Below are 25,533 nucleotides of genomic sequence, written 5' to 3' on the forward strand. Positions count from 1 at the left end.
GTAGATGGTGAGAAGACAATAAATCATGAGGAAACATCAGATAAACCCAAGCTGGGAGACAACTGACAGCGTGAAAAGGGAAAATCTCCAAAATTGTCAAGGTTGTAAGAGTCAAAGGAAGAAGACCAATTAATTCCTTAAAGTGCAGTAAGAGACAGATGAACTACATGCAACTGTTCGGCCTATGTGGGAAGAGGATCTTATCATACTTATAAATACAACTGGGCGAGCTACCCAAACGAGTGGATCTCTGGATGAAGGATATATGGGGAATTTCCTTTGGGTGTGTGCATATTTGAAGGGTTGTGGGTGAATAGTTTTGTTCTTTGTTTATTTGTTCTGCTTTGGTTGTCACTGGCTGTGACCAAACTGAAGAAGGTTCCAGGAGAGCCTTCAATCCAAGAGCACACTGAGCCTCCTCCTTGCAGCTTCAGCTAGCGGGTAGTGTGGTCCACCCAGGATCAGATCGCTAGGCACTCTCTATTGTTGTTTAATGTTGGCATGTTCCCCGGCAGGCCCGCAGAGCAGCCGCTAGTCCGACAAGGACAGCTGTGGGTCCCTGCAAGATCCCCAGGGTGGCAAGTTGGTCCCGCCATGCAGCCCGGAGAGCAGGCGGGTGGTTGCGGCGGACGTCGGAGTAAATAGACATATGGCTATACATAAAGCTAAAGATTTATTACTTAAAGAAGAGACAGAGAGACAGAGACCGAGAGACATAGAGACATAAAAACTTAGAGACAGAGGAGACATGTGTGCACACGCCGAGAGAGAGGGACAGAAAAGGAAGAGTTAAGATGGCGACCAGGAGGTCAGAAGTGGCTGGGAGTGTGCATGGCTTGCCCTTAAAGGGACCAAAGCAAAAGAATAACACTCTCCACAAGTCTCCTTCATATTCAGCTGCAGGTGCTGTCCCAGGCAAGGAAAGGGAACATCGAATGTCAGAGAGATAACCAGAGAAAACTCATGGGTGGATTCCCAGTGAGATTTCATTGCAGAAAAGCTAGAAACATAGTTGAAACATTGATTGCTTCCAGCTATAAATTTTACAACTTATTTCTTTTGCAATAATGACTATTTGCTATTAGAGATTTTATAGTTGTCTTTTCCATGCATCCATGATGCATTCCATTGTATTTAAAGTTGACTCACTTAGTGGTCTTAGGTACGTGTTACATGGACTGCATAGGGAAACCTGTATCCTCCGGAGGTTCTGGCACTTGGATGGAAAGTTAAGAATAGCCTGGGCTATTAACTAGGGCAATTTAGTAAGATCCTGAGAAACAAAAGTCTTGCATCTAACTCAGAGGTAGTGAATGAGTTGCTTCTCTCATCAATGACTAAATTTCTGGCAGAAGCACTTTAGGAAAGGAAGGTTCTATTGGGTCACAATTTGAGGATACAGTCTACCAAGTCTACCATGGCAGGGAGGTTTTGAAAGTAGGAGCATCTAGACAGTTATTCATATTCCTTCAAAGTTAGGAAAAAGGGAGGAGATGGTTGGATGGCTCTCAACCTGCCTTCCCTTTTTTGTTTTTATTCAGTCTGGAGCTCTAGTCATAGGACAGTGTTGTACACATTCAACACTGTGAGTTGAATGTGTCTTCCTCCTTGATTAAACATATTTGGTAACACCCTCTCACAACCTAGAGGGATGTTTTGATGGCAATTCTAAATCCTGTAGAGTTAAAAATTGAAACAGAGAGCTTGCCTAGACTGTAAGAGGCTCTAAGTTCAGTCATTGGTACTGCAAAGAAACAAAATGTCGTCATGCTGAGACAGGATGTGATAGTTACTCTTCACTCTCAACTTGACAACACACAGGTACATCTTTAAAGCACAAAGCAATGTTCATACTAATCAATGGTGATGGATCCTCTCCTTTTCTTAGAGAATCTATGAGCACTGTTGATCTTCTCAGTGTGGTCCAAGACCTATATTTTAAGTAATAATAATAATGATAAATGATTCAGAGATATGGACTTGAAAATATTGACATAATTAGTGTGCTTAAGGGATCACATGCTATATGCTCAAAATGGGGATGATGTGATCTTGTGTGTGTATGTATGCAGATATGTGTAAATGTATGTACATGTGATTATGGATGCAAGTGATTTGCCTCAGGCATCTTCTTCAATTAGAGTAGTAGATAATTGTTATTAATTGTTAATAGAGTTGAGTTTGGTCTCAAGGTTAACTTTCCCGTTCACCAGATACTTTCAGTTTTATGAAGTGAACATTCCTAAACTGAAGACAAGGCTTAGAGACACTGGAGCTCATGCTGAGGAGTAATAGTGTTTCAGAGACACTATCTATTTTTATTTCCTTAGAAATTATAAATTAGGATGCTAAATGCTTGAATTAGGTGGGTAGAAACTGCTCTGTGAAAATGAGAGGCTTATCACTTTCAAACTGACCCAGAGACAGTTGTGTTCTGAAAATATTAAATTGAGAAGTCTAGGGACTAAAATAAAAATGTTTCAAATAACTTTTAATATAGCACTTTTATAATTGTTCTGATTTTGCTATCAAGAGTAATTTCTTATTGTGCCTAATTTTAAAAGCTACTTTTAAATTTCCCTATTTTTTACTTCAAATGGCCAAAATGAAAACTGCTAACCTAATTTTATAAGCTCAATCTGGCATATGAAAACATTTCTACCAACCTTTTCCTATCAAAGGTATTCATGAAATATAGCAATAATATTTAGCAAGAATAATTAGTATCTAATTCAAAATCTCTAAGAAAGTCACTTCTTGTTTTTATTTTATGGATATGGGTATTTGCTAGCATGTATGTATATAGGTGGACCTTCGGATACCTGATGCATCATAAGCCAGAAGCTGTTGGATTCCCTGAAAGTGGAGTTACAGACAGGTGTGAGCTACCATATGGGTGCTGGGACCCAACCCCATGTCCTTTAGAAGAGTACCCAGTGCTCATAGTAAACAATAAGCATTTCTAAGCCCTCAGGGAACCTGTCTGGATTAGACATCGCCACTTGATTTAAAGCATCTTTTGTCTTGTTTTGTTTTTGTTTTTGTTTTGAGACAGGGTTTTTCTCTGTCTAACAGTTCTAGCTATCTGGAACTAGCTCTTGTAGACCAGGTGAGCCTTAAACTCACAGAGATCCACCTGCTTCTGCCTCCTGAGTGCTGGGATTAAAGACACGGACCACCGCTGCCTGGTAAGATTTAAAGTCTTTAAATAAAACGTTAACTTGATATATAAATAATAATGATGTTTGACAGAATGTAGGATATTTTTAGAAAAATAAAAAAGGAAATCATATTTGTGTTGGTTTAATTGTGCGTGTGTGCGCACGGGCGTGTGTACAGGGATATTTTTTAAATGATTCCTTCTTATTGCTTTGATTTTTTAAAGTCTTTAGATAGGTATATGTGTATGGGGTAAATCTATGTAGGAGTCAGTTACATGCAACTTGAAGTAGTCATAGGGGTCTCAGAATAGAACACATCTCAGTAAAAGACAGGGGCTGGAGCATGTTTCCCTTCTGCCAAGCCACTCTCGGGACAAACATCTTCAACCAATGTCTCATCCTGACTCATTGTGATGAAGATGAACGTCATATTCAGTTCACTTGCTTAAGAGGTATGGGATTCCCTTCAGAGAAGGAAACACTTCTCACTTCTCATGTCATTTTTTGTTCTCATGCCTGCATTCTTTGCTCTTTACAAAGTGTCAGTTTTTTGAAATACAATGACAGCACGTGCTCAGCCTTGGGTCAAGGACTGTAAACTAGCCATGAGGTATGCCGTCTGATGAATGTAGCATCTCTGTGCTCTTAGGAAGATGGTTCTTGGAGAGGCATGGACCTTGCTTTGTATAGCTTGTGGTTTGTCCTACAGGATGATTAGATGACTCGTCTCTTTTATCTCCTCGTTCTACTCTTCACTTTGATTCCAAGTCTACACAGACATAGAATACTTAAGTGAAAAATAAAAGAAAATCCAACATAATTTCAGTCGCATTCATATTTCAAAGGTTTAAATTTATGGTTCAAGGGTTATCACTACAGGAACTACAGGGATGGAAATGATCAGAATCATCCTGCAGCTCTGAGGTTTATTTATTAATTTGCTTGCTTATTTATTTTCATAGTCAGCCACATGAAATGTTTCTAACTTCCAGTGTGACTTGGGCATGCAGGATGTGTTAGGTGTGGGGCTGTATTCACCTGAGCCCCGAAGAAAAAGAATAGGTTTGCACCACTCCTGTCACAGAAGAAAGGACTTACAGGAACTCAACAGTGGGCGTTGAAGCTTATTTTGTTTGTTTGTTTTAAACCACAAATCCGTTTGTGCTGGTTCTATTTGACTGTCTTTTTGTTTTGTTGTTGTGGTTATTTTCTTTGGTATGTGTATGGGTGTTTGGGCGACATGTCTGTCTCTACACCACATCTGTGCTTAGTGCCTATTTTTTTTTAGAAAAAACTTTCTGCTGAAACAAGGGTATTAGAAATAATATTTACTTTGAGAATCTATGAGGTTTTAGTGATCAATAACTTGACCACTAATGTTATAAAAAAGAATCTTCTTCATATAAAAGATTTGTACTTCATTTTGGGCACTTCTGGCTCTGAATCACTGGGAGACAGGATGGGTTCCCTGGGATTCTCAGAAAGTAACATACAGCTAATACCAAATCATCACTTTGACTTAAGTTAAGAATTCTACTGCCTTTTTCGGATCTCAAAAGACATTTCACCTTCATGTGGTGGTACATACTTATGATCTCTGTAGGCTGGAATCAGGAGTTCAAGGCTAGCTTCAGTTACAGGACTCTCACCTCAAAAAGAGCATACACACACACACACACACACACACACACACACACACACTTGAAAAAAAGATGCCAGAATCTCTCTTTTGCAATGTTTACAGCAGGAAAAAAAAAAACCAAACTGAATTTAACAGCTCCTCCCACAAATCAGCTGCTTCTTTAGATGTTGGGTATTCTCCCTGTGTTACTAATTCTGGGACAAAAAGAAGTCTTCAGCAGTGACTCTTATGATCAGTGAGTCAATGGGAAGGTACAATTCCCGCCTCAGTCTGCTCTTCCAAATCCATACCAATGAAGCATACCATCTCCAGAAAGCACATCTTCCATTTCCCATATGCATTAATCAAGAGTAGCACCACTCACTTTTCCATTGCACCAGCGGATAAAGTTGAGCACAGCCTACAGATGGGTTACTGGTCTTCTCCCAACACATCTTGATAGGACCTCTCAGTTCTCATCAGGAGGATCAACATGCAACCATTTTTCTACTTGTCTCACTTCAAGGACTCTGCACAGCCTGGTTGGCAAGAAAAAAAAAAACAATTCTGATATTAGAGGATAGGTTTAACGCAAGGTTTGCTATGAGCTTTGCTTTTCAGAAGACCAATAAGTCAAGCCCAGATCTGAAATTAAGAATGTAGGAGTACTAGAACAAACAAAGTAATGGGGGGCAGATGTGCTAAATTGCAAAGAAATACACTCTACTGATGTTTCAGGTAATTAGTTAATGTGGAGAATTTGCGTTAAGAATTAGAGCATAAGAAACATTAACTGTAGAAACAAGTGAAAATACACACCTAATATTTAAGAAGAAATGAAATATACTTTGAGAAATGACAGGGAATGGCTTAAAATTGTATTTTGATAATTGTAGTGAAATTGTAGTGGCAAAATACATCCCGTGTTAGTTTATTCGTTCGATGTTTTTGCAAAGAAAACTATAGGAACAGGGAGAGGTAATGAACAGGCAAGAACCTTGTGGATTGGTCAAAGTGCTCTTTATCTTGATGATGGTGGTAAGTAAATGACTGTATCCATTCTCTAAAGCTTGCAACACCAAAATTAGAAAAGATCAAGTTGTGGTATTTTAATTATATTTTTTAAATTAAAAAAATTGTAATTGGGGAACTATTTGGAGTGAAAATGAAAGACAGATTATTAAATCTAGCATTAGCCTGATTTCTTTGTCTGGTGGAATCGGGTTGTTAGGGGAACCAGGGTCTTAAAGGACAGGTCTGAGAGGCAGACCTCCCCAGCACTTGGGGCATCACAGGTGTGACCCCAGTAACTTGACTCACATCAGGAAGACCCCAGTCTTTGACACAACCAGTTTCTTTCCTAACTCTACTACGTCATCATTCTACTGCCAATTCCAGGAAAAAAAGGCCCATTTTTAAATGCTGAGTGCAAATAGGCAATTATACTTCTGTGGAGTTGGCATGGCACCTATAATGTCTGTTTAATGATGTCCTATTGCTTTCATCTTGAACACTCATTGAGGCTCACGGTCTGGCCATTTCTGTCCTCAATGTGTACTTGCCTCGAAGTAAATTTTGAAAATGAGAAAAAGAGCCCAGAAAATAAATTTGTCTTCCTGGGATGCAATCTATCTCTTAATATATGGTACTTGGTTTGGCATTTCAGGTTTTTATCTTATCCTTAGTCTGTTTTTGTTTTATAAAAACGGGAATTAATTTTGAACATATTACATGCTAAGCCCTGATAAAAGTCAGTCAAAACCCCAAGGAGTTTCTATTGTAACTATCATGAATATTTCATTCACATACATGTGAATATATGTATATACGTGTGTGTGTGTGTGTGTGTATAATAACTTAAATATTTAAAATTTGTTCCTTGTTTGCCACTTAACAATCTATGTTTGTAATTACCCAGAGAGGCACAATCATGTTGTAGTAACAAGTGATCCTGTGTCTGAGCTGTTTCTTTTTCACTTAGGTAGATCCAGACATACATCCAAGGCAGCTGTCACTCCCATGACTACGTGAGTGACATTCCAGGTCTTGGCAGTTCCTGGTCCATGGCTTCTCCAGGTCAGCCCACCCTTCTACAATCACTGTACACTGTGTCACAATGCTTGACAGAAGCAATTTAGGGAGGAAGGGTTTATTCTGACTCATGGTTCAGGATGTACTGACGTGGCCGGCGCTGTTCTGGCACCAGGCACAGGCCGTGTGACACCAGCACATCTCTATAGATCAGGGACAAAGAGAGAACTCAACCGAAGTGGAGCCTGGAACATTCCAGCTCCACTCTTATGTCCCTATCTGCCAACGAGGCCCCATGTCCAAAGATTCCACAAACAGTGCCACTAGCTGGGGACCAGCTATTCAAATACATGAGCCATACAACCTCTGAGACAGAATGTGTACCTCCCAGTAAATGGAAGTTTCTCATAAAAGTCATTTACATCATCTTTGTCACATGTTATTAGCCAAACTAAACCCTCTGTCAAACAATACTTGAGAGGCCAAGAAGATCTCGACTTTGATTAATACAAGAGTAAAGACATTAAAGAGCATAGAAATGTTTGCCACTCACAGATAAAATCATACCATGTACCCATGCATTCAAATGCATACATACTAATGGATAGATTTAACATTTATTGGTGATTGGTCTTGTCATTGCTTTTATTAACCAAAGAAAATTAATAGATTTTTCTAACATACAAATATAAAATGACTGTTGTGTCTATAGCACACATAAGCCTCACAACACTTCTGGCTCAAGACGACACACATACACATTTAAATAGCAGAAATATTAGGAATCAGTTGAAGCAACAGAAAATAATCACAATCAATATGTATCTGTCTGTGCTCAAAGTGAACTCAATAATTTAACATAAGGAAATGGAGCATACAACTACAGCACATGATAGTTCTTTGGGGTAAACATTTCCCAGTTATGAAGCCGTTTCATAGAATTAGCATCATTAACTCATTTTCTGTGTGTTTTGCTTTCCAATTTCTAGAAAACATGTCATGATATTTTATGTAATAGTTTAGGAATCATTTAGTTCCTTCATGTAACATTTCCCATGCTGTCACTGCTGTTGGTGAGTTTACAGGACCTCCCTGTTTTGACCAATGCTATAGTTGGACAAGTTCCCATACACTACCGAGCATTAGCCTCAAGACCATTGTCTGCTTAGTCTATCTGTTGCTTCTCACATCCGCCATTAAAGACTGTACAAAAAGAGCTCTTGACCCTGTAGCTTATGCCCCAGTAGGAAGAGCTGGGGACCAGATAATGAGCATCAGAGAGTATCTGGCCCCAGGTGCATGAAAGACACATGGAACAGACTTTAACTCAACTTGAACCTGGAGCACAGAGCAAAGTCTTAACCCAGCAAGGAGTAGTTAACCACAGACTGCTGAGCAATAGAGTAGATCCTTTGTTAAGCCTTGGAGTTTTGGGGTGACTTATTTTAGAGTAGTATTTCAGGAAAACTTAGCTGATACATTAGTCAAAGGCAAGCATTTGGGAGCAAGCCTGCTGGAGTCACTTTAGTTAAGGATATGCAAGTGATTATAAATTAATTATTCACTTCATCATTTAAAAATTAAGCAAAGTTTTATGAGCTATATAATATGTCTAGAATATTTTTTTTTTGGAAACTGAGCTGTCTTTAATTAGCTGCTATTTGAGGAACATACCCATCCTTGTATGTATTCTAGTATTTTCAGTTGTTCTGGTTAAGCAATCATAACTTTATTCATCTGTCTGTCAAGCTCCTCGGCATTGAAATGAAGATTAGAGAACAATTGATTTTAAAACCTCACTGAAAATTTAGGATAGGAGTAACATTGGAAGGTACATAGAGACCAGGTGCCCACATTGCAGCTCTCAGAGCATTCTGGGAGGAGAGGAGCTGAGCTAAAAGATGATGATGTCTTCAAAGGGCTAATAAGTGTCTGCATTCCTCCCCTGACAGTTTATTGAAACAAAACTGACGTGCAGTAGGGTCACAAATTAATAAAGTGTATACCATGATAGGCTTTGATGTGAGCATGTACGACTGCAGCCATCCTCAGAGTCAGAATGGTGAACATGCCTGTCATCCATGTAGGCATGCATTGATGGTCTCCAATCCCTTGTGTCTCTCCTCCTCATTGTTGGTAAAATTAATTTTCAGTTTGTACTGTGGGCTTGAAATTTATCATGCTCCTGGTGCATCTGACAAAAATGAATCCCAAGGATTGCCGTGTTTCTTAAATATTTAATGAAACTACCTACTAATGTGTATTTGAGGCATGTAAACTTACATGTGTTACTTTTAAACCTTTGATGTAAAAGGGGGAAAATAATCTGACCTAACATATATCTGAAAGCCACACCAAGGACATCACCAAGTTTGTTGAGCAAATAATTAAGACATGAAGAAGAGGAATAAACTTCTTGAGATCAGGAATCACAACTTTTATATGAATTGTGCTATTAAATAATTTTTGTATTGGTGGTATGTGTGTATACCTTTCTTGTTATTTTATATAGTTGGTGTGAAATAAATGCTACCTGGAATAAATGATTCATATGTAAAGAATTTTTATAGTAAAATGACTAAGGATAAGATAGACTCAATTGGGATGAAGAGGTTTAGAAATTAGTGTATTAATGCCCACGGTAAATTTTAACTGCAATAATGGAAATAGCATTTCTCAAAGTGGTGTTTTCTTGGAACTCTTTTTGCTCATGCAATTGTCAACACTTCTCATGTGTGGTATTCCTTGGGGGAGAGAAAAAGGGAGAGAGAGAGAGAGAGAGAAAGGAAAGAGAGAGAGAGAGCATGTGCATACTGATGTATCTTGTTTTCTTTATACAAAAAATTAAAGCCTTCTCCATTTTACTCTTAAACCGTAAGAAATAAGAACATCACAAGCAAAACTCACTTATTAAGGCCACTTTAACCCTCTGTAGATATACTTTGTGTCTGATAAGTAATATGTGATCTGGGAGTTAATATTAGCAATTAATACTGGAATCGATTCCCCAATATCCATATGAAAAACCCAAGCAAGGAGGCATGTATCTGTAACCCCAGTACTGAGAGGCCAAGAGCAGGCACACATATGCACACACACATAAGAATACATGCACATTGGGCTTAGTGGCACATGTCTTTAGTCCCAGCCCTCATAAGTAGAGGCAGATGGAACTCTGTGAGTTGAAGGCCAGCCTAGTCTATGTAGTGAGTTTCAGGACAGCCAGTGCTATGTAGAGAGATCCTGTCTCAAACAAACAAAAAAGAACACATGCACAAATGTGTGTGGGCAAGAATTTTTAAACAACTGATCATATACACTTATTTTGATGGTTATACACATTCCATCACTAAATGTGAAAAAAGGCAAGACTTATTAAATACATAATGAAATATAACTTCCCAACATAGGAGTGGCATTGACAATAATTGAGATAATATTAGTTTCGAAAGCAAGTCCATTTTTTAATACTCAATGTAACATTTAACTGGAATAACCACTTTTAAACTAGACTCTTCAAATAGTTTGTATTGGACAATAGAAAAATTTACAAAGTTTGAATGTTTAAATGTCTGTGTGTATTTTTTTTTTAGTAAAGACTTATTTTAATTATTTGTATGTCTATAAACATATGCCAGGTGTTGTGGGAGTAACTTCCGCTGCCTCAACCAATAGTCGCTGAAATACGAGCCCACAGTGCAGCGGGGAGCGACTTCCGCTCCGTCAGCCAATAGCTGCTGAAATACCAGCCCACTGGGGCGTGGTATATTTCTCTTTTAAAAAGAGAAGCAGATCCGGATCAGGCCCTCTTGGTTCTGGCTCTTGGTTCTGGTGCTTGGTCCCGGCTCCTGCTCCCGGCTCCTGCTCCAGCGACTAGGCTCCCTTCCTGACGGTTTATGGTGTATGTAAGTTTTACCCCCCAAAATAAATAACCCCTTAAAACATAACTGGTGTGGGATTGATTCGCCGATAATTGGCGCTCAACGTGGGGCGCCATCTGTAATATGAGGGCCAGCTTGTTGGGGTATCTATCCCGCCCGGCACCCCAACAAGTTGGCTAACCCCAATGAAAACCAATCACACAGAGATCTCTATAAGTTATAAAGCTGATTGGTCCATTAGGTCAGGCTTCTTGTTAATCCTTGTGATTTATATTAATCCATTATCATTATCTATGTTAGCCATAATGGGCTCAGTACCTTTCTCAGTGTGACAGCTTACATGTTGCCTCTTCGGTGGTCTGGACAGGAATGGCAGAGGAACTTTCCTGCTTCCCAGAATTCTCCTGTTCTCATTGCATCACCTCTACTTCCTGTCTGGTTTTCCCGCCTATACTGCTTGCCTGGCCAATCAGCGTTTTATTAAAATATGATTGACAGAATACAGACAATTCTCCCGCATCAGCCAGGTGTGTGCAGCTGCCATCAGAGGTCAGAAAAAGCCTGAGATCCCTTGAAGCTGGAGGTACAGGTGAGTGTGGTGGCTCACAGGTGGGACCTGCACTCGGGCCCTTTGGAAGAGCAGGCCTTGCTCATCTCTCCCACCCCGCAGAAAGCTTTTGCAGATATTGTTTTCCAAATGACATTCTCAGATTGCAGTTTTACTCTCTAGTTCTTTGTATACACCAGGTATTATTTATGCTTTCTATGGAAGTGAGATAAGATGGCACCTCACTAGAGAAGAAATTTTGCCCCCAGGGCCGATGATACTCAGTCAAATATGTATGGATTACACCAACTTCAGCTTCTCCCCTGGGGACTACACTAAAGGCAAGCAGAAGTTTAGGAATAGCATCACTTGGTGGAGGAGACAATCTAAACCTCTTTGTGGGGGAATGATAGAGTGGTTTAAACTTGAACAGAAATAGAGTTCAACAAAGACAGAGACAGGCATCAGACTTCTCAAGCCCATACATAAGACGTCATCTTACCTCCACTGACTCCTACCCACCAAATGGCGACACATTCTGACCTCTCCCCAAGCAATCTTGGGGTGATGTATTTTCAAGTCCTCTTGCCTCAGAACATAATCATAGGAGTTCCTGACTCTGACATGAATTCCTTGATCAAGTAAAGCTCACGAGCAGTAGTTTGCCAAATATTTATTTCCCACTGAACTACTCTGCTTACTTTTCCTCATAGTTTATTAATGTGATCTTTCTGAGTGGATGGCAGTTTGAGCGGCCACAGCCCCAGCTGCTTCCTGTGAGTATTTACTAGAAGGATGCTCCTCCAGCCATAGCTCAGGACTAGCACAAAACCTCATTCCAGGCATGAAAGAAATTCTCCTTTGGTCTTAATCCTGTGAATGGATTAAGACTTCTCTTGAGCAACAGATCTTCTTGCTTTCCCACATACACAGTGAATGAATCATCTTTTTGTGTGTGGAGTGGGACTGTTAGGGCAGGCTTTCTCTCTGCTGGCCTGACTTCCACTTCATCTTGCTCTTCATCCCTTTTCGCCTCTGTTTCATTTGAATTTTATTTTGTTGTTTTCTTGCATTTGAAGATGATTTTCATTAAAAAGACAAAAAAGGCACAAGTGTACACAAATCATAAAACTGGAGGAATGGCACACAAGAAAAGTACACACACACACACACACACACACACCACATAGCTAGCATATGAATGAGGACACAAAACATTATTAGAAACTTCTGTGACACACCTCAGTCATAGCCTAAATCCTCACAGATTAGCCACTGTCTTAACTTGTAATGTTGTGGATTGGATATGTCCGACTTAGGCATTTTTATGTATGAAATTCTACAGAATATATTTATTGTGCTTGAATTGAGTTACTCAGAATTGTGTCAATGCAATTCACTAGTGTTGTTGCAGCCAGAGTTCATTCTCGCTGCTGAGTAGCATTCTGTTTTACAAACGCACATTACTCTTAATTGTATTCTTAATGGACGTGAGGACAATTTTTAAATTTGTGATTAGGAGGCAGGTGCTCTAGATGCTGTCTGGCAAACTTACTGCAAAGTTCTAACGACTGTGCCCTAAAGACAGGGTGTATCTAGTTGGTTTTCGTTTTCTAAAACAGTCAGGCCCATCTACATGCGTGCTAGTAGGAATCCACTATTTCTCCTGTTCTGTGTCCTCTGTGACACTCGGTCTCAACGGGCCCCAATGATAGCCACATTGACGAGCACATAGCTGTTCTTTTAGTTTTCACTTGCTGATGACTGCTAGTAATGACCCCTGCTCCCTGCCGGCTGGCTATTTGTTTTTTCTCTTCTGCATAGAGACCACTTCACTATTATTTGGTAGAATTATCCAGCCAGATAATTCTATTATTTTACTATTAAAAATAATATTCTTCTGTAGCAACTCAGAGAATAAATGACAAAACGAAAGTTTAAAAGTAAAAGTAGGCACCAAACTCCAAGGTCATCACAAGCCAAGCCCTTTGGACCAAGGACTCCAACATCTACAACTAATGGACTATGATTGAGACTTAGAGGGTCAAGCTTTAGTGTTATTAATCACACTATTTTCTTGTGGGAATTCTCTACCATGTCTGTCCTGAGTCTAATATTAATAGAAATTCTCAGATATCAGTTGTGCTTTAAATAGTCTTTTAAGAATTTCATGACAACACTTATAAATTAACTCAAAGCCATCGAAAACAAGAAGACTTATACAAGAAAAAACAAGAAGTCGCAGCCCGCTCGCATCCAGTACACCACAAAACAGGACATTTCTGACCAAGAATCTTACAAAGAGCGTTAAACACAATAATACTTATCAAAACAAAACTCACCAAGAGTAGTGGTGCACACCTTTAATTCCAGCATTTGTAGTGTTTTGCCTCCTTTTCCCCAAGCTGTATTTCTAACCTCTAATGGATCAGCTAAAAACAACCAGATTTTCTAAAACTCAGCACAGACTAGGTAACCTTTTAAACATATGACTGTTAAATACGTCATACACAGGCTGATACAGGGATGTATTTATTTTGTATGCAGAATGTTGTCATAGTGACTGCCTTCGTTAGTGTTACTATGGCTGTGATGAAACTCCATGAGCAAAAGCTGGTGAAGAAAGGGTTCACTTAGCTTCCATGTCCACACCATCGTCCATCACTGAATGAAATCAGGACAGGAACTCAAGCAGGGCTGGAATCTGGAAGCAGGAGACGATAGAGCGGCCATGGAAAGGTGCTGCTTACTGGCTTGCTCGTCATGGCTTACGCAGCTTGCTTTCTTATAGAAGCCGGGGTCACCACTTCACTTTTCATTTCACCACGAAAATGACTTTCGTTTTGTCATTTATTCTCTGAGTTGCTACAGAAGAATATTATTTTTAATAGTAAAATAATAGAGCTTCTTATAGAAGCTCTGGGATAGCACCACCCACAATGCACTGCACCATTCACCATCAATCACTGATTAAGAAAACGCCCTACAGGTTTGCCTATAGCCTGATCTTATGGAGGCATTGCTTTTTAACTGAGGCTCCCTCCTCTCAGATGGATTTTACTTGTGCCAAGCTGACATAAAACTAGGCAACATAGTGACATAAAAATAAGTAATATTTTCCTATATACTTAGTTCTCTAAAATGCAGCTTTCTTTTACTTAACAGTTTATTGGCAAGGTTATTGAAATGACCAATGTCTTATTGCAATTGTGTTCATGGATAGACATTAGAGCCCATATCAGAGCCCCTTACACTGTGACTTCTCAGAAATCAGAGTTTTTATTAAAATTACATGCAAACATTATATATGAAATTGAGCCTTCTCCACAGTATTTCCCAGTAACATAGGAAAAACAAATTCAACATATATTACAATAAGCTCCAAATTAGGTTTCCTCATTTCACATTCCAAGAATGTGAGGCAAAATGAGATTAGAAGTTACTGGAAGGTCGGAGCCCATGGATAGTCCAGATACAATTGTGTCTGCTTGCCCAGTGTGGAAAACATGTCTGAAAGAGTTCCTTGTGCTTCACAGTTGAAGCAACCTACTGTCTCAAGTTCTCACCATGCACATACCCTAAAGTTACATCCTTGGCAGTAGGCAGGACAACCAGCAAGGCCTGGGAGTCCGGTCTTGTGACTGGTTAGTCATGCTCGCTCTGATGTTTCCTTCAACTGGGGAGGAGCTGATTTGTACTTGTGATTAGGAAGACACCACGTGAACTAGCAATCAGCAGAAGGTGGAGGCACACCCTTCTGCCTGCACAAGAACGGCTACCTCCACTGTCATCTGTTGTAGGACTGACATTATCTGGAAACCTTGAAGTTCAACAGTGAGTCTAAGCAGGAGAAATGGGGAAGGGGATGCTGAAGACTCAAAGTCAGTGTTGTGACCATAAAATATGTAGCTCATACCATAAAAGACAAGAGAGAAGAAACAAAATACAATTGTTGTTTAAATCTATCATCTATCAGTTTATCTATATTTTTTCTATCTTCTATCTATTATGTCTATCAATCATCTATCAATCATCTTTCTATCTTCTACTATCTATATCAATCATTATCTATCTATCTATCTATCTATCTATCTATCTATCTTTCTATCTATCATCTATAATCTTTCTATCTTCTATCTACTATATCTATCAATCATCTATGTATCAATCATCTATCTATCTATCTATCTATCTATCTATCTATCTATCTATCTATCTATTTATCTACCTATCATCTATTATCTACCTATTCTTGACCTAAGCACTGTATCATACATGCATGATCCCATTACTAGAGATGTAGAGGTAGAGGATTAGAATTCCAAACTATATTTTTATTAAGGTAATATAAAACAAGAAGACATAAAAATGAGATCAGGATGTGGGTGGGAATGAGAGCAGAAATAGGGTAAATGGGGGGAGGGGAAAGAGCAGGGCCAGAAAATATTGCATATATAAATATGATGCTGACGAAGAATAAATTCATTAAAAATGAATCAAATAAAGAAAGTCTTTAAGGGGACTGGAGAGCAGGCTCAGCAGTTAACAGCACTTCTTGTTCTTCCTGATGACCAGGGTTTGATTTCCACTTTAATCCCACATAGGGTGGTTCATCACAACCTACAATTCAAGCTCCAGGAACCTCTGATGCCCTCTTCTACCTTCGGCTAGTACCTGTGTGCATACATGTTCACACACACACACACACACACACACACACACACACACACAGAGAGAGAGAGAGAGAGAGAGAGAGAGAGAGAGAGAGAGAGAGACCTTTGAGTAAATTTCATTTCATGTTTTCTGGTTGTCCTTTCATATTTCTAAATGGTTTGTTAGCCTAGTAATTATTATTTAGCTATCTTACACAATACTCACAAACTTAATGTGATCATAATTGAGGATGTGACTAGCTTTCTTACACAGACACGTTCCCAGTCTCTCCCTCTCCGCACTTCCCATAAGCGGTTTTATTACAGTTTGGTTACATTCATTATGGATATTATACTTTTTATACTCACACCAGAATGAAGTGGTATTCTATCGCGTCTCTCCTTTCCAATACAACACTTTGTTGTTCCTGGAGTTTATAAGGTACTTTTAAATGTTATGTAGTACTTTGTACACAAACTAAATGATTCAAAACTGCCTTCAAATGTTCTCTTAAATTGTGGCAGTCGGAGCAGTCTAATTGCCGAAACAACCTCAAAATCTCAATGTCATTATATAGGTTTACTTCTTGCTCATGTCAGAGTTCAGAAGTACCAGCTGGGATTTCTTTGGCTTCAAGCTTTCGGGGTCATAACTTTCTTTCTTTAGAAACTTTATTGCTGCCAGGCAGTGGTGCTGAAGGTCTTTAATCCTAGCACTGGGGAGGCAGAGTCAGGAAGACCTCTGAGTTCAAGACCAGCCTGGTCTACAGAGTGAGTTCCAGGACAGCCAGAGTAACAAAGAGAAACCCTATCCCAGAAAGAAAGAAAGAAACTTTACTGCCTTGTAGGGTTCAGAGCCCTTCCTTCTTTAATTGCATCTGAATGGATCAAGATAAAAAGAACAGGTGTGGGAGGGAAGGGAGGCTCCCAAGAGCCGTGCTATGGATGTAGTCCAGCAGTGATGCGGAGCACGTCTGCAGCATAGCCTTGACTAGAACTGAATGCTCCACAGTGTGCAGGGAGCTCAGAAAGAGTTCTAGAGGGGTGCTCTGGAGAACAGAAAGGATCTGGCGAGCACAGTGGCTAATTTCTCGGTGTGCGGGTACCAGTGCTACCATCTTTTCTTTTGATTGGAGATAGAGCTACTTTGAGCCTCCTTCTTCCCCTGGCCTGCTTCACGAGAGCTCTTCTGAGCAACTCTAATTTCTCTTTCATGTTGGACTTGACTTTTCTGGGTTTCGCTCACCTCTTCTTGATTTATCGACTTGTTTTGAGGAAGCTGTCTTTTTCAGATGGTCCATGGAAAAATGAGTCATTTTGAGTGCTTAAAAACATAAAAATGCCATCATTTACATGGCTAACAATTCATTTGGGCATGCAATTCTAGATTCAAAATACACTTGTTTTTTAAGATGTAAAGGCATTCAAAGAAGCATCTATGTTTGCTATTATTCTTGGAGAATTCAACACAGTTTATTTTTTTTCCTGTGTAAATGATTTGACTTGTGGTTCTGGAAGACATGTTAATTATTTGTGGGTTACTTTTAACTCAGGGTGATGTGTATTTGCTAATGAGTAAGTGTAAAGGGAACTTTTGATCTTACAAGCTCGTAGTCTTTATTTGTGGAATTCTTGGAGCATTATTTCCTTTCTGTCACCTTTCCATTCCTTTCTGCACAGAAAGAATGCATCTTCTAGAACTCTCTAGAATTGGTTTTGGTCACTTTTTCCCTCCAACATTTTATGTAGCTTTTGCTCTCCTTCACTGAAGATTGTTTACTTTGTTGCTCTACGTCGCTGAGGACTGACTTCTTTGTGTCGCTGAGGACTGACTTCTTTGTCATTGACCCTCACTAGAAGCCCAGTCAAAAGGCCTGTGTTCAGCTCATGGTAAGCCACCCATGACTCTTATTTGCCTTCTCTGGAAGACTGGAGGCTGGAAGAAGCAGAAGAAGGAAGTTGGTTGATTACATGGCAGTGGGGAAGGAGCTTCAGGTCCAAGCAGTCTGTGTAAGTGTCTCTAACCAAGCCCTATACTCCACCACTTGTGGCCAGCCTGTGCCAGTATTTCTGCTGTATCAAGTCTCCGCCTTCTGGCTTTTGCAGGGAGAAGAGCTGATAACCATGTCTTTAACTCCGCCCACAGACAGGCTTCTCTAAGTCAATACCTGCCTCCAGCTGGCTGAACGAATGCCTTTACAAGAATCCACTGCAATTGTCTCTTTTCTCTCTTATTTTATTTTTTATGGTTTAAGGGCATTGTTAGAAGTTCATAATTGATCTATTTTTTTGTGTTCAAGGAGTTGGAGGAGGATAAGACACGGGTGATGAACTTGCCATTTTATCTAGAAGTTTCCCAACTATAATGGTATCTGTGTATACATCAGAGATGTTTCGTTGAATGAGACAGAAATTTTATCTGTTTAATTTGTGTCACATGAGCCCCAGGCACAAAGAGCCGTTAAGATTATTACCTTCACACATTTTATTTTTTCTGTTAGAAGAGCCAAAACTATTTTTATGAGTCAAAGGATTTTAAAGGTCAAAAAGAAGACTCAGTTTTTAGGAGCACTTGTCACTCTTTCTAAGGACCAGGGCAGGCTTTGGTCCCCAGTACCCACATGGTCCCTCACAACCATCCATGTCTCCAGTTCCAGGGGCAGCTGATGTCCTCTTCTGACCCTTCAGAGGACCAGACATGCGGTGCACATGCACACATGCAGGCAAAAGGCAAAACACTCATATACAGAAAATAAAATCAATAAATATATTTTAAAGTTTTTCAAATTAATACTTTGCAAGGATAAGGTAGATTAAAGGCTACTAAGATAGTATATGCAGGCAATGGTTCTATAAATAAAAAAAAAAGTGACCAAGCATTGTTCTACACTACTGACTCACACTATACAAATCCCATCCCTCGCCCTGCTCCATCCTTCATTTTTCTCTCATTTTGGGAAGACCTCACTGCAGGAATCCTGGTCTGACTAGAAACTCACTTTGCAGCCCCGACTAGCCTTAATATTTTTTATCTTTAAGGAAGGTACATCTTTGTACTTGGTCTGTGCTTCGGGCTTTCTGCAAGAAATGCTCCCCAGCAGCAGACCTTTAAACACTGAAGCATAGCGTCAGGGATGAGTTAAAGAATTAAAGCTAAGTCATCGTCTCCGTAACTCTAACGTGAGCGTAAGCAACAGGTTTGGAACTATTTTCTTGGCGAAGGAATATGTCAAATGCTATTCCTCGTATTCAGTCTTGGATACCTTAACCATGAGTCTGAAAGCATAGGGATGCCGGAGTATGTCCAAAATGTAATACCCACGGGCTGCACAGAACCTTCACTTAATGGGGAAAACCAAAGTGTTTATTTAGTATAGGACTTGCCACATACTGTGAATTTAATAAATACTAGTTTAGTGGCTGTACTTATTATTTGGTTTGTCAGTAACCCATTAGTCCTCAAATGGCTTTAGGAAGGAAGGATTCCAGTGGCATGGATGATTGATTGTGTATTCTTATGGCTGTGTCCTAAGTTTAGAAATGCAGTTTCCTTCCAGTTTCCAGTCTAACGGGATGCTTTTCTCTGCCATCTATTTGGGAGGCTACACACACACGCACACACACACACACACACACACACACACACACACACACACACACACACACACACACACACGCCCCGTGGAGGCAAACTGCGTATGAAAGCTGGTCTCCCCACACTGACTGCTCCAGGCTCTTTGAAAGAGGTGTCAGCGCAAAGCCAGAAAAATAAGTCAATGAAAACGAGCGGGGGGGGGGGGGGGCACAGGAGACTCCACCAGCAGTCAAATGTGTTTCTTATTGCAGCGGTTGAGTCACTAGCCAGACTGGCCCGAGGTGAGCCAGGCACATCCGCGTTAGGACTCAGAGACACGCCTTCTTCTCACACAAACCTTCCTGATCCCAGCCGCCTAGGCGGACTCCCGGGTGGTGCTACCAGCCCTGCCACTCACAGTCCGGACAGGTTGGGGACCGCCTGGCGTTGCACCCACCGGGAGCCACAGGTTGCAGACGCAGGGAGCGGTGCCCATGACAGTGGCTCTGTAAGGCTGCGGGTGCGCGGTGGCTGCTGGTGGGTCCCGGAGCTCGGGAAGACCGAAGCGGCCCTGAAAACTGACACCAGCGCCCTTGCTGTGGCTGTTCCTCGGGCTGGTGAGTTGGGGAAGGCCGGCTGGCGGCTGGAATTCGGTCCCACCCACTCTGGGTGCCCGCAGCGTTTCTGGGGAAGGGGGATCCCGGAGGACGCAGGCCCCGCGTCTGCAGCCTTCCATCCGTTCCCTGCAGAAAGCCTAGCGAGCCAGACCTGGGGGCCGGCCGCTCCTGCTTAGATGGCCCCCACAAACTCGATCTACCCTTTTGCTTTGGTGTGTACCTATTCTATAGCTGATTGGAACAAAAAGCAAACCCAAACAAGAAGACTGGACAGAGGCATGGTCATCTGTATCAAAATAAATAAATAAATAAAAGTAAAAACTATTATTATCAGCAAGAAGAGTGGTTGGTATGCAGAGAGAAAGGACCCAGGGAGGCTGGCCAGGCAAGAGACAGGACTTGTCTCAGCACTTCCTTGAGATGAATCAGCCACAGAAAGTGAAGTAGGCTTTCTGTGTTCCAGTCTTGGCCCCATTACTTTCAAATTCTCATCAAAGTTTTGCATCTAGAGAGTGGGTGTGTGAAGGGAGGGAGTGTTGTTGCCAGTGGCCCCACTTCCAAGACTTTCCCCACTGCAACATTATCGTCCTAAGCCTCCAGAAACCATCTACTGGGGTGATGATGGCCTTCCTCAGGAGAAGCTGCTTTTGGTTAAAGCCCGCACACCTGTAACATGCTTGCCAGCTTTCTGCAACACGATCAAAACTAAGGCTGTGGAACTCCAGTCTAAATGCGTGTAATTACCGGGTTATTAGCAACGACGTAGATTTTGATTTGAGTCTGCTTAAGAGAATCCCCGCAGTTCTCAATATTTAGTTATAGCCATACTTACTTTCGTATGCATACAATGTACTGGTTAATGGCTGTAACTTTTGTAAAGTAAAGAAGATGGACATTGGTATTATTACAGGTAGATAAGTTCACTGGCTTTTAAGGCTACTGAAAAGCTCAGTTTGAAGGAATCAAACAAGAGAAGCGCTTTTCTGATTCCACCCAGCCCACTCCCAGGGCAATTTTTCGTAGTTTCCAAAGGTAATTCCTTACCCACAGGAGACCACTCTTCTTACCAGCAGGAACTTCTGTGCATCGTCACAAGGTGCGCACTTGCCAGCGACTCTAGCATTAAGGAGACTTCTCTGATTAAGGACTGCCTATGAACTCCCTGGTTCTCTTACTATCATTGCTGCTGAATGGAAAGCAAAACATTTCCGATGAAACTGGATAAGCCTGTTCTCATCTTTGCCAAGTGGCAATAAAAAGAATCTGTCAAATGCAAGCAAACCACAGCTCTCCCTCCTCATAGGTCATTTCTAGAACAGACATGTTTGACCTGATAAGGAAGGTAACCCTGGGAAAGTTATCCTCTTAACTCATGGTGTACCACATTGTACTTCTGTTTTCCAGTTTCTGCTTCCTCTGGAAACAAGGATGTCAAGGGTCCAGGTCCATCAGTGCTGGCATCTGCTGATTTCCCCCATTGTAGAAAGCTAATGTTTGACTTTCAGCCTAGATCAGTAGTTCTCAACCTTTCTAATGGTGTAACCCTTAAATACAGTTCCTTATGTTGTGGTGAGCCCAATAATCATAAAATTATTTTCATTGCTACTTTGTAACTGTAATTCGGCTACTGTTGTGAATCATAATATAAATATCTGTGTTTTCTGATGGTCTTAGATGACCCCTGTGAAAGGGCCATTCGATCTCCAAAGGGTTTGCAAACCATAGGTTGAGAAACTCCGGCCTGGTCGAGCATGGGCTTCACACTGACTATTCACATAATGAGTCTGGTTTCTTGTGTTGATTCATTGAGGCTGGTTAACCAATACTTCAGCTCTGAAGCAATTGCTGGTAATGCTGAGATGCAGGAGAACAATTCCAATAAAAAGAGACAGGGCCAACCAGATGCCTGCCATAAATTACTTGTAAAGATGCCCTTTAAAGGGAGATGATTGGCCTTCTTCATGGCTAGGTGTAGAAGGTATGGTGTGGATGGATGTTCTGTTGATGCAGGAAGCGACACTATCACTAGATGGACTTGCTCTTGGCACTACTTACTTGACTGATTTCACTCCTTTTTCGGTCATTATAGCTGTCTTTCCAGTGCTGAGCTTCTCTCCTCAGCCCTCTTTAAATAAGTGGAGGACTAGTCTGTGTAATACTTTTCCGTTTAATAAATAATTAAAAGAATTCCTTCATAAATTCAATGTTTTCAACTTGTTCAATACTTTGAGAAAATAATATATTCAGTTGTTTGTTCATTTATTCAAAAAAAATACTTCTAAATAGCAGCAAGGGCTGTTATAGACTCTATAGACAGACATGGACATAAGCAGACGTCCCTAACCCTGCGGATCTTACTACTTATCTGGGGACAAAGAGCTGACAAGATGAACAGGTTACCTCTATGACACATGACTCACAGGTGCTAAAGAGAAATAGAGTAGAGGGCAGGAAAGAGATATTCCATAAGTTTCGGGAGTGTGGGGGCGGGGCAGGAGTGCCAGATTAAGTACTAGGGCGAGTCCTACTGAGAAGCTGTTTCAATGTCTATCTGGAGCAGGTGAGGGAGTGAACCTCTGGAGATTATTCCAGACTGAACACCCAGGGAGCTGGGATTCACAGTCAAGTTCCCTGGGTGAGGCACTAATAGGGTCAGGTCAGATATGGTTTTGAAGATGCTAATAAATAGTTGGCTTTGGGTTTTGGCTTTGGGCAGAATGGGAAAACCCTGTACTAAATAACCTATGAGACATTGTCCAACAAATCCTTGCCTAACACTTTATAAGCATTAATATTCTTTTAAGTGCCATGGGTAAGAGATGTTAGAAAACAGAAGAACTCTGCCATGGACACATTCCATCATAGGGTGGGGAGAAAGAAGCGAACAAATTAATAATCTTACAAGGTTTAATATTATTTTTAAAAAAGCATGGTAATGGGTAAAATATTACACTGGTCAGGAAGAACCTTGAGGAGAGACATAGTTTATTTGTAATATATATATTTAATATATTTGTAGAGTATGATGGTTCAATATATGCTTACACTTGTCTCTCTTTGTGAGTGAGTTCTATACCCATGTGTTCTGCCATCTTTGAATAAAAATATTTGAAGCCAAATTGCCTCTGTATGGAGCATGTGCATGACCTTTATCACCACGATTTCCTGAGCAATCTACTGTAACAGATATGTATACATCCTTCACACTGCATTGATTATGACTATTTCAGAGATGGTTTAAGGTATAGATTTAAAATATGTAATGCTTGTGAAGGTTATGTGCAAATATTATATAATTGGGTATAAAGATTGATGCTTCTATGTATGTAGGTATTCTTAGGGGCCTTTAAATTAGTCCCCTGTAGGAGCAGGAAGACACTATGCCTTGTGAACTGATAAATTTGAGATATTTCCCATGCTTATCTCTTCAAAAACTTATTATGTCTTTGTTATGGAAGTACTGTATAGCTAATGAGGTGATTTTTCTTAAAGCTATCTCTCTGGCTTCCTTGAAGAAAATGACTGTAATTTGATCACAAAACAGGAAAGGACAGAGGTAAAGCTATTCAGATTGACCAGCGATGGCAGCAATGTAGATGAACACTGGAACTGCAGATCAAAGCAGATCCATTCAGAAAGTACTTAAAAACAGAGCTGATTGGACTTACTAATAAAACAAGTAAACGTTAGGGATGATGGAAAGAAAGACTGAAAATGGTCGTCAGAATGCATAAAGAACAACTTGGGTAGATGATAATGCTGTTTAAGACTGGTAGCGATGGGCAAGGAAAAGGTTTAAGAGGGAGGTAAAGACTCTGCTACCAACGGTCTGAAGTGTTTTCACGCTTCTGGGTGAAAACAGATAGTTAGCCTTTTCTTTCTGTAGATCTCCAACAGTTAGAAGTCATGAGCCAACGCATATCTAGACCCAAGGTCTTCAGGACATTAACTGGAGAGAGCTAGGGTGAGACTGACATCTAGATCGTAAAACCGATCTGTGGCTTGACTTGACATGGATGGGTCTTGTAACAGGAAGCTTCAGAAAACTAACCAAGTGATAGGACAGCTGTCAGGTGACATTGTCATCATGAACACGAGAGAGGAGTTTTTATAGAATGGCCAGGGGTGCCGGATGTACTGAGATAAAGACTGAGATGAGAAATGTGTGGTCATGCATGGTGGTGTAGAGACATGGAAACTTTAGCAGGAAATGGACTTCTCCAAATAGCATGTTCGCATAAATTAATAGAAAAATTTGAAAGTGACTCTTCACTTAATCCTAAGAGAAATAGAAATTAGAGGGCACCAGGAAAACTTAGGAACTACATTCAGATTCTAATTAACTTAATTTTAAAATGTGCTTGTGGGTCAAAGACGTACTTAAAAAGATGTTGTGAGGGCTTTCCATATATTTTGAGGAAGAGCAGGCATGGGGTAAGTGCTAAAGAGCTATCAATTCTTCAAACATCTTTTCAGAATGAAAGTGAATGAGTATCTCATATCATTGAATCAATCCCTGACCTCTTTTTTCATCTCCATTTTTGCCCACACTAACTTCCCATTCTGCATACCAAAGTGTCCAACATAGGTTTTGCATTCTCTCTCTCTCTCTCTGTCTCTCTCAACAGGTTTTCTCTGTAGCTTTGGAGCCTGTCCTTGTAGCTCTTGTAGACCAGGCTGGCCTTGAACTCTCAGAGATCCACCTGCCTCTGCCTCCTGGGTGCTGGGATTAAAGGCGTGTGCCACCACCAGCCAGGCAGGTTTTCCATTCTTATTTCTGAATAAAAGATAATAGTATTCAAACTGGAGACATTGGGCTAAAAAGGAAAGCCGCTAACATTCGTCCTGAGCATAAGGAATTCCTTTAAATGGGAAAAAAAATGGGAGTGTAGGAGATTTCTGTGCAGACACAGAAGGTCAGCTGAAGCCTGAAGGATATCTGGTGCTGGTCAGGGAAAGAACTGAAGCAGAACCAAGTAGGCAGAGCAAAAGGATCCATGGAATTTCTAGCCTGGAATGAACATGATATACTTTAGCACGTGAGGGAAGAGGGTGGAAAGAAGAAAGCAGGAGGCAGTAAGCGCAGGTAAACTTGGGCATAACCCTTGAGAATTCATTGCAGGGACTGGATAAAACCAAGAAGGGCAGCACAGCAGAATTTTTTGTCAGGGGTGTTGTCGGTGTGGCCCCTGCTGGGAAATGACATTCACTGCAATCGAATGCCCTTGCAGTTGTAATCCAAAGCCGTGGTCATACATATCTGAGAACAAAGCATGTAGAATAGTTGGTAGACAGTCTAAATAAAAGCTTGAGAAGTGATCATGAAAATTTTAGTTGTGAGAAATAAAACTGATCAAAGTAATTAGGTTGGTACTGCCTTATACAATTGTTTAATATTCAAATATGCAAAACCATTTTAGGCAAGTAAAGTTGTTTTGTTGGAGGCAGA

At 40.6% G+C, this 25,533-nt stretch overlaps 1 protein-coding gene and 1 long non-coding RNA gene across 5 annotated transcripts in view; one reads left to right on the plus strand and one right to left on the minus strand.

The window, feature by feature from the left end:
* The window catches only part of LOC148119962 (uncharacterized), a 35,218-nt gene extending 13,819 nt beyond the window's left edge, over window positions 1-21,399 (minus strand). The window contains exons 1-2 of one of the 2 annotated variants that reach the window (XR_015734680.1): window positions 21,129-21,397; window positions 5,168-5,321 (exon numbers count right to left, since the gene is read on the minus strand). This is a non-coding gene — a long non-coding RNA (uncharacterized LOC148119962). Of the gene's footprint in view, window positions 1-5,167; window positions 5,322-14,501; window positions 17,830-21,128 lie in introns of those variants that run through there. The other variant, XR_015734679.1, reaches the window with a different exon arrangement.
* The window catches only part of Rab27b (RAB27B, member RAS oncogene family), a 150,334-nt gene that overhangs the window by 66,852 nt on the left and 57,949 nt on the right, over window positions 1-25,533 (plus strand). Inside the window, exon 1 of one of the 3 annotated variants that reach the window (XM_085676453.2) lies at window positions 6,836-6,858. The exons of 1 other annotated variant lie outside the window; for it this stretch is intronic. The gene's annotated coding sequence lies outside the window, so the exon portion shown is untranslated. Of the gene's footprint in view, window positions 1-6,835; window positions 6,859-19,792; window positions 20,085-25,533 lie in introns of those variants that run through there. One more of the 3 variants, XM_048419695.3, reaches the window with a different exon arrangement.

This window comes from Myodes glareolus, chromosome 13, assembly GCF_982192425.1.
Source record: "Myodes glareolus chromosome 13, mMyoGla1.1, whole genome shotgun sequence".
In the NCBI taxonomy this organism is placed as follows: Eukaryota; Metazoa; Chordata; class Mammalia; order Rodentia; family Cricetidae; genus Myodes; species Myodes glareolus.